The 14,780-nt window shown below is 41.5% G+C and overlaps 1 long non-coding RNA gene across 2 annotated transcripts in view; it reads left to right on the forward strand.

The window, feature by feature from the left end:
* Positions 1 to 449: 449 nt before the first annotated feature.
* LOC311591898 overlaps positions 450 to 14,780 on the forward strand; it is a 28,372-nt gene continuing 14,041 nt past the window's right edge. For both annotated transcript variants that reach the window (XR_014777249.1, XR_014777250.1), the window contains exon 1: positions 450 to 583. This is a non-coding gene — a long non-coding RNA (uncharacterized lncRNA). The remainder of the gene's footprint in view (positions 584 to 14,780) is intronic.

The following is a 14,780-nucleotide window of genomic DNA, read 5'->3' on the forward strand; positions in this document are numbered from 1 at the left end:
TGTCTGTAGATCCTGTCCTCTTCTCTCGGGTTTCCATTTCCAGGATTATCTCAGATTTGTTTTCTTCATAGATTGTATTTCCTGTTTTAGACCTTGAAACCTTTTCTTCATTTCTTTCTCCTGTTTGATTATAGTTTCTTCAAGTGATTTTTTTCAATTCTTTCTTTGTGTATTCCAGTTCTAGTTTGAGGGATTTATTTTCCTCGTTTAAGGCCACTATCATTTTCATAATGTTAGATTTGAAATCCTTCTCTAGTGTGTCAGCTGAGATAGTATCTCCAGGGCTTGTTGTGGTGGTGGGACTGCCGGTTTCAGTTTCTGGTGGTATCAAACTGTCCTGGAGATTGTTGCTTGGGTTCTTACAATGACCTCTTCCCATTGTGATGTCTCTGGTTGAAGTGTATGCCCAGTGCCTGCTTGGACCTCAGAACTTTCTGTGGATGTGCTGGGTGACCTGAGGTCAGAACCACTAGTGTTTTTGACTATGGAGTCGGCTTGGTGCTAGAACCCACATACACTGGAGATTTTGCAGTTTCAACCTAGTTCTGTGCCACAGGGAGTTCAAGAGCTGCATGCCAGACAGGTATTTGGGGTCCCTCGGGCGTGCCACAGCTACTAAGGAATCAAGGAGCTCTCTCTGTGTTTTTTTCTGGAGACCTGAGATCAGATCTGCTTGTGATTCCAACTGTGGGGTCTGCCTAGTGCTAGAGCCCACGGACACTGATGAATTTGCAGACTCAAGCTAGAACTAGGGAGTTCAAGAACTGCCTGCCAGCCAGGTGTGTGGCACTAGCCTTTGGAGGCTGTGAGCCCACTTCTGTGGGCACTGGGGACTTTGTTGTAGTTTTGCCTGGTAGCCAGAGGCCAGACACAACTGTGCTCCACAAAATTTGGATCCCTCTCACCTGTGGGTCACCAGTGTTGGTGTTTTGTGGTTCTCAGATCAGGCCTTAGATTGTTGAATGATCACTGCTATCCTGCTGATCAAACAAGGTGTGTGTTACGTGCTGCCTTCTTGGATCCCTCCAACCAAAGCCCCCTTTTTTTTTATTGGACAGTTTCTCTTCATAATGTTTTGTTTCTTGAGTTTATTGTACATTCTGGTACTAACCCTCTGTCAGGTGTGTAAGTAAGTAAAGAATTGCTTGCATTCTGTAGGGTGCCTCTTCATCTGATTAACAGTCTTCTTTACTGTTTGGGAGTTTTAAATGTGTTAACTAGTGTCTTCATTTCCTGAGTCACTGGAATCTAGTTCACAAAGTGCTCATCTATGCCTACATCTTGAAGTGCACTTCCTACTTTTCTATATAGTAGTTTCAGAGCTTTGAGTCGTATGCAAAGCGTCTTGATCTGGTTAGTTTGGGAACAGGGTAAGAGATAAGGACATAGTTTCATTCGTCTACAAATTGAAATTCTGTTTTCCCAGCCCATTTTTAAAAGATTTTATATTTTCTTCAATGTGCATTTTTGACATCTTTGTTTTTTAAAAGAAAAATCAAGTTGTTGTAGTTGTGTAGACTTTTACCTGTGTGCTCTATTCTATCCTGTTCATCTACATGTGCCAGAGATGTATGCCAGGGCCTTCCCTCAGCCGTTGTTGACAGGGCAGTCTGCATAGGAGATAAGGAGTTCACAAAGGGAGGGAGGGAGTCAGGGGAGGTGGACAGGAAAACCTTGCAACTCTGACAGACTAGCAATCAGATTGATTCTTTATTTATACAGGTTTCACAGAATAAAGGCAGACTAATAATTACCCACGAAGTACAGAATATGTGTTTGAATTTTCAGTACATGTTCAGGGTTACAAGTTCAGTCACAATTAGAAAATACAAATAGAACAGATCTTGTTTTTATTATCAGCCTTATGAGTCCAATTTAGAGAATCCAAAGAATGTCTTCTCCAAAGCAAACACGTTTATTAAACGACAGCCTATTTTTAGCTTGGCTTGCAGTTTTAAAGCACTCCAGACAAACAGAAAATATCTGAAGCAGTCTTTATAGAAATAGCAAATACTAATACCTACCTCCCATTACTATATATTTCATCATCTGGCCTATAAAGTAAGGAAAGATTATTTTAGTCAATCTATTTTATCAACTAAGTTCTGTACCTCCAGGCGTGTACCTTGTACAACCCCCTATCTTTAAACTACATTTTCAGAGAGCTTTAAGCTTATTGTAGAAAGAGGCCTGTAACCTAGTTTCCTGGCCAGTCAGAGTTTGTTAATTGTCTCGATTTACCCTGCACCAATTATACTGTTTCCATTTGCTTAGGGGCAGATACCCCAAGAAGATTCCTGGAGTAACGGCCTCATAGAGAAATTTCTAGCTATGTGCTTATCTGTGCTGAATGATCTCCAGGGATAGGAAGATTTCTAAACAATGGCCAGATAAATTTATGTTTAGAACTCTGGCAGGGAGGTAGGGGACGAATGGAGGTGGGGGAGACTCAAACATAATTTTCTTGGGAAAAAAATTAAAATGAACCACAATGCAGCAATTCCCCAAGAAAGCAACACACAGATACCAAAACCTAAAAGTGAGAGATATAATAAGTGATTGCAGCCTTTGACTCAACTTTGCTGGAACTGTGTCAAACAGTTGTGCTGGCTTCATGACTTTCACTGTTTCCAGTGGATATGGCTGTGCCAGTACCCAATTTTTTTTTATCTTATCGCTCTAGCTAAGACTAAAATATCTCTATTGAGTAATAATAGAGAAAGGGTATTCTTGTCTAGTTACTGGTGTTAGTGGAAGTTTTTTTATTTTTATTTAATATTATATTGGTAAAGGTTTGTCATAAGGAGCCCTCATTATGTAGAGATGTGTTGTTTCCATTTTGAGTGTCTTCAGAACATACATGAAGGGGTATTGGAGTGTGCAGAAACCTTTTTCTGCACCTATGACAGATGTAATTTCTGTTCTTGAGCCCATGTATATCACGTAATACATCTATTGAATTGCATGTTTTGAGCCATCCTTTCATCTCCAGAATAAATTCAACTTGACCATAATGAATAATCTTTTTCATGTTTTCTTGCATTACTTTGTAATATTTTGAGAACCTTTACATCTCTGATCACCAGAGAGCTTGGTATGTACCTTTTTTCTTCCTTCTTCATCTGGTTTTGGTACCAGAATAGTTCCATCTTTATAAAAAGAGTTTGATAATGTTCCTCTTGTTTTATAGAATAGTTTTTGGTAAGTGTTGTTAAGTCTTTAAAGATCTAAGAAAGTTTACCACTGAATCGGACTGGACTTTTTTTTTTAAGCTGGAAGACTGCTTTTTTAAGTGCTTATTTTAATTTTACGTGCATGGATGACTTGTATGCATGTATGTCTATGTACCAGATACATGAATACATTATCCACAGGGGTCATAAGATGGCATCAGATCCCCTGGAACTGCAGTTACAGGTGGTTGTTAGCTGCCCTGTGGGTGCTGAGAACTGAACCCAGGTCCTCTAGAAGAGCAGCCAGTGCTTTTAACGGCTGAGCTACCCCTTCAGCTTCCTGCCCTCATTATTTTTCATGGGTTTGTTGAAAAATACAAGAACTTTTTTTTTTCTTGAGACAGGGTTTCTGTATAGCCTTTTCTGTCCTGGACTCGATTTGTAGACTGTGCCAGCCTTGAATTCACAAATGTACTTGTTGCTGACTCCTTGAGCGCTGGGATTGCAGGCGTGCACCACGCTGCCTGGCTAAACTGCCAGAATTTATAGAATAACAAAAATCCTCAAATGATTTTGATATGCCTACCTCCAAAATCACTTCCTTCACGTTCTAAAGCCACTGGGAACTAATGAAAATTTAGCGAGAATCTATATTGTGTGGGCTAAAATATTCTGGGACAAGACTCACAGGACTTCTTTTTATATATATAAATCTTAGAATTCTATCTTTAAATGACAAAGGTCCATGTAGGAACTATCATATCCTTGGCCCTTGTTTGAGGAGTGGTCACTCTTAAGTTTTTTTCAGTTCAGATGAGCTGGCCTTTTCCTGGATCTCTATTCCCAGTGTTCCTAGCACCGCATGTATTAGTTAGTCCACATACATTGCTGGACCTGAGTTTTGGCTCCTCACCAGTCAAAAGCCAATGTTTGGAAACTGAGACTCGGTGGAAAGAAAAATAAGCTTTACTGAAGGACTTGCACCTTGGGAAACTGGAGGGATTGTCACCTTTAAAGCTCCATCCTGAAAGGGATTTTATAGGCAGAGAAAGGACATACCCAGAGTTAATATCCAAGAAGGCTAAATGCGCAGAGATGCCTTTGTCCTATCAGGTGTGCAACTATATCCTTTTCAGTCTGCTCAGAACATTACAAGCAACCTTGACTTCTGGTACTCTTCTACAAGTTAAACTTCAAAAGAATGGACATCTTTTGTTAGCTGATACACAAGATTCCACAGCAGTGAGCCTTACACACTCCCTTCTCATCTGACGCTTACCAGGTGGGCTAGTTGCAGCAAATCTGGAAAATTAGGTTATTGAGCATTTACCATCTAATGTGATCTACAAAACTGGGATAATAAGTATCAAATGAGGGCTATGGGTGTAAGTCAATAGCAAGATATATGCATAAATCATTGGTTTTGATCTCTGGCACCACAAACAAAAAAGAAACATTTACATGATGATTATATGTGTATGTCATATTATGAACAATTATATGACAGAAGGAAAGCAAACAGGCAACACAAGTATCTTCAACAACTCTCTGTTGCCTATAATTTCCAAATTGTTCATGCCACCTTCCCAGTGCTCTGATAGGACCATACTCAGTTTATGCTATGCGTGATTGGAATAATAATCAATGTGGTCAATATTTATACCAGAGCATGGAGGGCTGATGGCGGGATTTGGTACAGGCCTGCTTTGCTGGCTTTAGCACCAGGAACAATACAGTTTCTGCTGGATATTGTATATATTTTGTTTGTGCTTTTGTTTAGGGTTTTTGTCATGCTTATGATCAGATTCAGGGCTTTGTGTGTGTCCGGCAACTACGGTATTACTAAGCCATATCCAAAACAACGTTGTTTTTGGTTTTAATAACCCTGTCTCAAAGACCAATCAGCCAATTAAGGGGTTGTTGTTGTTGCCGCTCTTTGAGACAGGGCTTCTCTGTGTAGCTCTGGCTATCCTGGAACTCACTCTGTAGACCACACTGGCCTTGAACTCATAGAGATCTGACTACCTCTGCCTCCCAATTGCTGGGATTAAAGGTGCGCACCACCACCACCTGGGTCAATTAAAATTTTATTCAGATTATTGGACTAGTCAGTGTTTGTTAGTTGTGAATAACTCAAGGAAAAGTGTAAAGGCTCCGTGGATGGGAATGAGTCCTTCTTGAATTGTGTAAGCATTTTGAGGATAGATGACCTTATCTGAAAACATGCTAGCCATGGTGTCATCTTATGTAAAATATGCTTGGTCACAGTGGTCATCTTATGTGAAAATGTACAAGGTGGTTGTCTGAATCATCCTCAGAAAATAAAGGAATGATTTTTTTTATAGTTGCTTTTTTCTCTATAACAACTGTAAGGCCCATGTCAAGTTCCTTCAACATCATCACTTAAAAGCCAATCAGACTTGGCTCCTGTGAGTATGCTTTATTGTGTTGCATTCCAGAAGAAGTTAAACTAACAGGAGACCATGCTTTCCTGCTATCCCCTGACACAGCCAGCTTTATTGAGGTAGTAAATGCAAGTATCATGACCCTATTATCCGATGAGATTTCTCCTGTCCCATTGTTATACCAGGTCACCCTTCATTTAATCTCCACAAAACCTCCTGAAGTAGGTGTGATTTCAAGCCATTTTATAGAAGCATTCTGCTTTTTTTAATTTAAAAATAATGGGAGGGGAAGAGAGATGTTTAGGGTCACTGGGCTGCACAAGGACAGGACTACGCTTTAGCTTACTGTCTTTAGTTCCAAAAACAGGTCTCTTAAGCTCTAAGTAGTAAGCTCTATGTCTCTTTATCATGCTTTGATGAGTCAGTTTTCTTAACTTCTTTATTTTTTTCTATGTAGACTCAGCCCAAATATGCCTAGAATATTGAGAAGGCTCCCCTCATTTAGAAGCTTCAAGATCTGAGAATGAAAACATTGCTCTTTATGTCTTTAAACAAGCGAGAATTTGGTATATGATACATTCACTCAGTTACTAAACTCAGAGAGTAGTGTGTGATGAAAACCCCCAAACACTCTGTAATTCATGCCAAATCTGGGTTTGTGGAAAATTTAAGACATTTATGAGCATTATTTGTAGGAAAACACTGCCCTCCGCAAGTTATAAAATGTTCTTAGTGTTCCCGATTCGTGTCAGGTTTCTCAGAAGGATTGTCTCCATCAGACATGAGATGCTGTACTTGACACAATACCATGTCAAGGCAGCTCTGAGTCTGAAGGTAACTGGGTACCATTATCACTAAGCTTTTTTCTCTGATACTGGCCAAAAGAAAAAAGGATGCCCTGTAAGTAATGGTGAAAGAATATCTTAATAATTGGATACCACCTCTGAAAAGCATCTATAAAAATGGTACACCCAAGCCAAGAATGAAAAGAGAAGCAGCTTCAGGGCTTTCACTTATACAAGGGCCTCTGTTTTGCCAGGAAACTTGTTCGGTATGTGTGATACTCAGACCCCTGATTACAAGTTTCAGATACCACCCAAAGCTCACTCATGGAATGCAGTAGCATCAATGTAGGTAAGTCTGAAAGAGGCTGGATGGACAACAGGAGCAGCATCAGCAAGACTCCATTTCTCATCTGTGCTCATCTTTGTACAGTCTTTCCGACTCTCTCCTCACTGGCTTCTTGGCTTCCAGATCTTTGTAAGAACTATACCCACTTTCTGTTTCCTGAATATACCATGGCTGTTATACTATTGAACTCAAGGGAAGCTGTGATTGCATGTAGAAGACCTGCACAAGATTGGGCTTGTCAGCATCCTGTCATAGGATGAGCTCATGAGGTCCAAGTACTCTCTAAGGCTCAGTTGGCAATCAATAGTTAAGAGAGCTGTTTTCTTCAATGCTTTATACACTGGCAAGATGTTCATGCAGAAATTCTTTGAGTCACCATTTAAAAAGCATGAAATAGAAGGAAGATGAGTTAGGAAAAGGAAAAAGATCAATGGGAATATGAGGGAAACAAGAAATGGCAATGGCAGTATGATCAAAATATATTATGTACTTGTGTGAAATGTCATAATGTTGTATGGCTTCCTGAAAAGAATCAATGCACAGTCACACACACACACACACACACACACACACACACACACACACACACACACACACACACACACACACTATTCACCCCAGAAAGAGACCTTATAATAGGCCAAAGTAACTCCAGGTGGGAGGTCTATGGTTGGAGTTCCTAATGGCCAGGGTAAGTTATGGAATTTCCTTTTCAGAAATGGGGTTACACATGCTTCACAGGTACAGCCAGCATCTTTGTCAATCTGAATTTTATTCATGAAATAAAAGGAATGAATTACCATGACGCAAATGTAGCCATGCCAGAGGCTTTGGGTGCCATCTTGAACCCCTTGTCTTCCCTGCTTTCCACATAGGATTCTGTGAATTCTATCTAATCTCTTCCCTGGAGGGCTCTTGGGTTCACTTTTCTGTTCCTCTCTAGCTCACCTCCCTCATCCCAATCCAGGACACAGTCTCTTTCACCTAAATTGCCAAACCCTCTGTAGGTCCCTCAACCTTCTCTACCTCTAGACCTGCCACTTCTAGTCCTCTCTCCACTCGATAGCTGGAATTATCTTTCTAAAAGACCCTACTTGAATATGACCAGGCCACTTCTCTACTTAGAATTGCCCAGTGGTGCCCACAGCATTTAGATTAAAGACAAAATTTCTCTCCTAGCTGAAAGAGGCATCCAACAATGTAACTTCTAGACACACTGTAACCATGAACTCATAGCACCCTTGATTACTCGACCTGGGCCTGCCAGGCCCTCTTAGCATCTATTTCTGTACCTTAAATCTATTTGCGTAATACTCTTGCTCTCAGACAGAAGTCTTTCCGATCTTCTATCAACCTCTGACTTCACCTTCTCCAGAGAGCTCATGGGTGGGGAGCGGGCACATTACAGACAGCTGATGAACTCTGGGAAAGGAGGAACCACCGTTTTCAGTCGTGTATCTGCTGACGGACTCACCAGACTCCACAGGATAGGTCCAATGCTGAGGCCACACAGATGTTCCTAGTCAATCCCAGAGGGATTCAAACAACAAAAAGACATGACTTGGGGACACTAGTAGGGAAGCGGGGAAGTATACATGGGAGGAAAGCAGATGAAAAAGTGGGGTCAGGTCAATCAGAATGCATTACACACATGTATATAATTGTCAAAAGAACAAATTTGATCTTTTTAAAAGACTATAACTTCTGTAGTCCCATCACTCTGACATACTCTCAATTGCCTGTCACACTGATCTCCATTTAGATGAATCCATATTCCTGGTAGGCTGTCACCTCCATGAGGACACAAGGTCACCCTATGTTAAACATCTCATTCCACTTTTCCCATAGATAGATAGATAGATAGATAGATAGATAGATAGATAGATAGATTTAAGGAGACCATCAAGGCCAGCAGATCTGGACCCAGGGGCACCTGCACAAACAGCTGCACCAACCAAGGACTAGTATGCTGTAAATGCATGCAGTTAACCTAGACTCCCTGTTCAATATAGCTAATTCACAACTCATTCTCCACAGTTATGGGGAGAGTGGGGACTGCCTATGACATGAATTGTGGTGCCCCTGATTTTATCACCTCCCCATGGTGGAGAGGCCCAGAAGGCACACAGAGGTAGGGGATGAGGAGGCCTGATAGGCTGTGGTCATATGGTGGGGAAAGAGGTCCCCTTCTGTCAGAAGTCTAGAGTAGGGTGGCAGAGGGAGGAGCTGGGAATGGGAAGATACAAGCGAAGTGATAACAATCTGGATAAGTAAATTAAACTGTAAAAAAGAAAAAAATAAAATGTTTCTATAGTAAATGCAAACATGTCTTTGTTTTGATCCCAAGTGTGGGATGTGAAACAAACTTGTGTGTGAGGGTGTGCAGTATTTTTTTCCACTGAAAACAGACTTGTGAGAGAACAGGTGATGTTTGTCCACTAGAAGAGGTACTATCTTGCAGGGGCATGGTTTTTGCCAACTGATAACACCCTAGTAAGAACTCTGAGAGAAGATATATATATGAGCCCAAAACAAGAGGTGGGGCTTTTTTGGTCTTGGCTGTTCATCAGTCCACTTCAAGCTGCTCCTAGAGACAATCCCTACAGCGAATGCTTCCAGGCTCTGGGTCCCAGCTGCTCTGGGTTCCGGCTGCTCCTCCAAGTTCCAACCACTGTAGTTACAGTCACCTTCACTGAATTGCTGGTTTACTGTTTAACTGGTCTATTAAATTCCTGCCAACTACGCCAGTGGAATCACTCCACTGAGGAACTGAGTCTAAAAAAGATTTCTCTTTCTTGTTCCTATTAGCCTCTTTCTCTCCTATCTAGGGTAGGCAGGTTGGAAGGAATGTGTAAGCATTAAGAACCCCAAATAAAGTAGGTTTGAAAAAAGTTCAAAGCCTACATGTTTCCATATTAAAATGGGGGGAAAATCTCACAATTGAGAAAACTTCCCAATATCCCTAATCCAAAGTTAAATATTCTTCCTGTGTGTTTCCATAGTAACCCGCACTTCCTATGGCACCATGTGTAATATGATTGACTGACTATTAAATCACCTTCTGTTCTCCAGATATAGGCTGTGATCCATAGAAATCCAGGCTTATCTGACTGTACAGTTATATCTAGTGTCTACGACAAACAAGGCCCTAAGTATGTGTTTCTTACACAAACACACTAACATCTGTTTCTGTATCTTCCCTGCCCTCAGATAGAAATCTTTCCAATCTTCTATCAGCCTCTAACTTCATCTTTTCAAAAATAACTCCCTGCTTCTCGTTATCTCCCAGGGGTGAAGTCTTTTCAATAGGAATATCAACATGGCCACTGCAAAATGTGCCCACCTCAGCTAGAGGACAGCAGAGAGGGAACCCTTTTACTCTGTTCTCATGCTTCTTTCCAGAACTTCCCTGACAGGCCACACTCTAAGACTCTGTATTTGAGGTACACCTTAGATGCTCTCGAGACTACAAATAGTTCTCCTGAAAACAAAGAGCGTCTCTGATTTTAAGAACACCTCTGAAGCCACAGAAGACGCCCCCCGTCGGAGAGTCTCAGAAACAGACCTGATGGCCTACTTTGTGGACACACAGTGCTAGAGATCAGTAACCTTTTGATGGCACCCCACCTGGGCCTGAAGTGCTCTTGTCAGGGAAACCAAAATAAAAGAGATGTATGTTACTTAAGGTCATGAACCTTTAAAATAAAGAATGTAAGAACAAGTTGAGAATTCACAACTTCTTCCTTTTTTCACTACACCAAGATTTCACCTAAAATAAAACACATCAGTGTTGCTCAAGAAAGCTACCAGAATACCCACGCTCCACACCCATGCTCCACACCTCCGCAAGGAGCACCTTCCCTGGTGCAAGAAACAGATTCCTACAGTCCGTGTGGCTAGAGAGCTCAGCTTCCTTGACCTCCGCTTTGCAAGCAGGTTAATTCTAAACACATTTTCTGATTGACAGAAACATTTCACTGAAAAGTAACACAATTAAGGCACACCCTTGAAAGCAATTTGAGGCTGTTTTCTACCAAATTAACCTTTCTGAACAGATTGACAGGCCACCTCAGGAAAATCACAAGTAAATCCATCTCTTTAAAACTGAATCCTGGAAGACGGAATTGGATGCCTCCTTCCGCGGCTGTCCTCATCTGCTTTAGTGTCACATTGGCTAGCTGTCAGTGAAAAATGAAGCATTTTATTTCTTGAATCTCCGTCATCACTTGCTTCATCTCATGCTCTGGTGGGTAGCATTTCTACTTCCTGAGCTGGTCTGAGGGGGCTCAAATAACTTGTAGTATTTTGCTTAGAATTTTCAATTTTCTCCAGAATTGACAAAGAAGCAAATTCAATTTGCCAGTGACAGATTAAACATTTCTAGAATGTGCTCAAGTCTGCACATAGAACTTACCGCATAGTTCCTGATGACCCAGACAATTCAGTTGTGCATATAAATATGCCAATACATCTGCCTACATGTACAGTCAAGTAGGTTTCCCCAAGAAACAAATAGCCAGAATGGATATTCACTTATTTGTTCACTCATCTAACATTTTATTTAGTATCAGGTATTGTCTTAGTTAGATTTTCTATTTGCCAGTAATATATTAAGTGTTTCTAGAATGTTCTGCACATAGAACTTAGCACATAGTACCTGATGACCCAAATAACTCACCATGATCTTTGAAGACACACCACCACCATAGCAACTTTTAAAAAGGAAAGCATTTGACGGGGACTGGCTCACAGTTCAGAGGGTTAGGCCATCATCACCATCCTGATGGGGGAACATGGTGGCATACAGGCAGACATGGCGGCATGCAGGCAGACATGGTGCTGGAGAGTAACTGAATGTTCTACGTCTGGATGCACAGGCATCAGGTTCTGAGAGACACTGGGCCTGGCTTGAGCATCTGAAACTTCAAAGCCCCTGTGCCACACACCCCACACACAATGACACACTTCCTCCAACAAAGCCACACCTAAATCCAACAAGGCCACACCTCCTAATAGTGCCACCCTCTAGGGACCACGCATTCAAATCTAGGAGCCTCTGGAGACCAGTTTTATTCAAACCACCACAGGCATATACCCCCATGTTCCTGTGCTAATGCCAAAAATTGAAACGTATCTTCTCTCCTCACATAAGGAGGGAAAGTTAATAATCACTGCCAGGTGTAACAGACTCCCTTGTGTTACCATGGTGATGCCTTAATTGTACACTAGTCCACAGTAGCTAAAAGAGTCATATCTCATTCTAGATTGAAGCATTGGTTCACTGTGTGCCAAAGATGCTACAGCTAGGTCCAGCCCATGATAGTAAAACTATAACCGACAAAAGGCTGTAACTTATATATTTTTATCTAGGTCTAGTTCAACTTTCTCTCTTCCTTCTCTTAGCTTCATCTATAAAATTCACCCTCTGTTCCACATGGCCTTGAGTAAAAGAGAACAGCTATTATTTATTAGCCAGACAGGCACTGTACTGTGCTCCTGATGGGAAACGTATTACATCTTAACGGGATCTGCTAGGTGGTGTCATTTCCTTCATGTCACACACAGGGAAACAGAACACCAGAAGGCACTAAGACTTTGGGCCCAGAGAGTCCACTAGGTGGAAGCTGATGTCCCCACCCTCGTTGTTTCCAGGAAGAAATACACGCAGTCGTATCTTTGGCTGACAATTGGGTTATGGTGGCTCACTACCCTCTGGCTCCCCCATCAGGCCCTCTTCATTCTAAAGAAGGAACCAAATCACTGTGTTAGAATACCAGGCATTGTGAAAGGATGGTAGGTAGAGAGAGAGACCATCAGAAATGCCAAGTAGCCCCTATGGTTATTTGCACAAGACCTGCATGAGATGAAGTCAAGCAAAAATTCCAACTGGAAATAAGGTTCAGATGTTAAGAAAGCTTTCTGCTCTGGCAGAGGACCTGAATTTACTTAGTTTGGGCAAAACTTAGGTTGGACAGCTCACAACCATCTATAACTCCTGCTCCGGAGGATCTGGCACATCCTTCTGGCATGCACGGGTACCTGCATGCATGTGTTTATGCACATATACAGACATAAACACATAAATAAAAATAAAATATTTTTCTGAAAAAAAAATCCAGAATGACCTACAGCTCAGAGATCATTGCAGAAGAAGGGGGCAGGAAGGTTGCAAGAGCCGGAGGATTGGGGGGTTTACTATGAGATTGTGCCTCCTAGGAATGTCCGAAACTGTACCCATAAAGTCTTACTAACATGGCTGCCCGAACATGAGCTGAAACAAGGACAACAAAAACAACCATGCTAAGGAGAACAAGGAAAAGCCCAGGAGGCCTCCCCTGTACACAAAGAACTGCAAACAACTGAATCATGCCGAGAGTGGAGGAGCAGCCTTTCCCAGGGAAGAGCACAACAATCGGTTATTCAATACCCAATGGTCAGCCATGGAGGCATATATACAAATAACATTATACAGACTAAGCAGGTTGCACTCATATATTTAAGAATATATGCATCTATATGAATATACATATGTTATATGGGTATGTACGTTATAATTGATTTAAAAAGAGGCCATGAATTGGAGAAAGAGTAAGTAGGAGTATATGGGAGGGTTTCGGGGGAGGGAAAGAGAAGGAGAGAATGGTATAATTATGTTAAAAGAAACATATTTCTTTTATTCCAGCATGGAAGAGGGTGGGGCTCCTGGTGCTCCACCTTAGCTAAGGAGCTATTGGCAGTTGATGGATGTTAAAGGAGAGTCATTTTCCCTTGGGTGGCTAGCCGTTGGCAGGTTGCTCATACCCCAGTGGATGTTCCCACAGTCGTTTGTGCATCGGCAGCTCTAATTGAACTCAGTATGTTATTTTTTTTTTAATTATAAAGGACATGAAGTTGGGGGGAGATGTCCTAAAGGAGTAGAGAAAGTTAGAAGGAGGAAGTAGGGGGTGGATACATTTTAAGCATACATGAGGTTTCCAAAGGAAAAAAAACTCATCTGATTTATATGTCAAAGGAGCAGAAAGATGAACACATTTAGTTTCAGATAAATATGCAGATGGATCACATAACAGCCAACAAAGAGATGTCAAAATATGCTCCTGACTCACCTGTACCCACTTGAGAGCTAAGTGCTGGCTGCAGACTCTCCAGGATAAGCCCAGTCATTACTGCACACACACAGGTGGCATGAGTCATCCCAGCTCACAAACGATCAGGAGCCTTACATAACGGCCGCATTTTTTAAAGCACTTAATCCTCCTTCAAGTGGGATTATTTTTCTAACTTCCACTGCATTTCTTGCCAAAATAGGAGGATAGATGCTACATGACCCACCGTAAGGATGAAGAAACTCAGAAAGCAAAACCCAGAATCAGAAAGCAAAACACCACTCCACATCCTGCGATTACCAAACGATACAGCCTCAGTCTTGATAGAAACTTCTATATAACCTCCTAACCCCCTTGCTGCCTTTCATCTTCCAAAATGCAATGAGTCCTCCCCCCTCTGAGAAGCCCCCACCTTCAAGGTGATTTCATCAGTCTCATCTATGTGCTCCCAAAACATTGCAGTTTAGTAAGCCTCATCCGCAGCCCTGAGTAGCTATTCTGCTTGGAGAGACGTGTTCTGGGTACCCAGAGTCTTTAGTAAATATAGCACAGTGATTGTCAGACTGCAGCATGCAGGACAAATCTGGCCCACTGTTTTCAATGCAGCCCTGAAGCTAATAGATGTGAAAAAACAAAGTATAAAAAAAAATGTGTATATATTTGGCCAAAAAAACATAAACTCTGCCCTGTTGGCCCTTTCCAGAAAATAAGTATTTAGGCTAGGATAATAGGGATGCAGTCTTACATGACTATAAATTTACCTCTAGCAACCTTATTATTATGATTTTGTTCTGTCAATACATAGAACCAATAGGATTTCTAAACATGCCAGATGGTTTCATTTCTGTGTGTCTGTGGCTCATGTCCCTTTTGTTTTACCTCATACTATGGGTGTGTGTGTGTGTGTGTGTGTGTGTGTGTGTGTGTGTGTGTGTGTGTGTGTGTTGCATTCTGTCATCATAGAT

Source organism: Acomys minous (genome assembly GCF_964271855.1).
Source record: "Acomys minous genome assembly, chromosome: 2".
Taxonomy (NCBI): Eukaryota; Metazoa; Chordata; class Mammalia; order Rodentia; family Muridae; genus Acomys; species Acomys minous.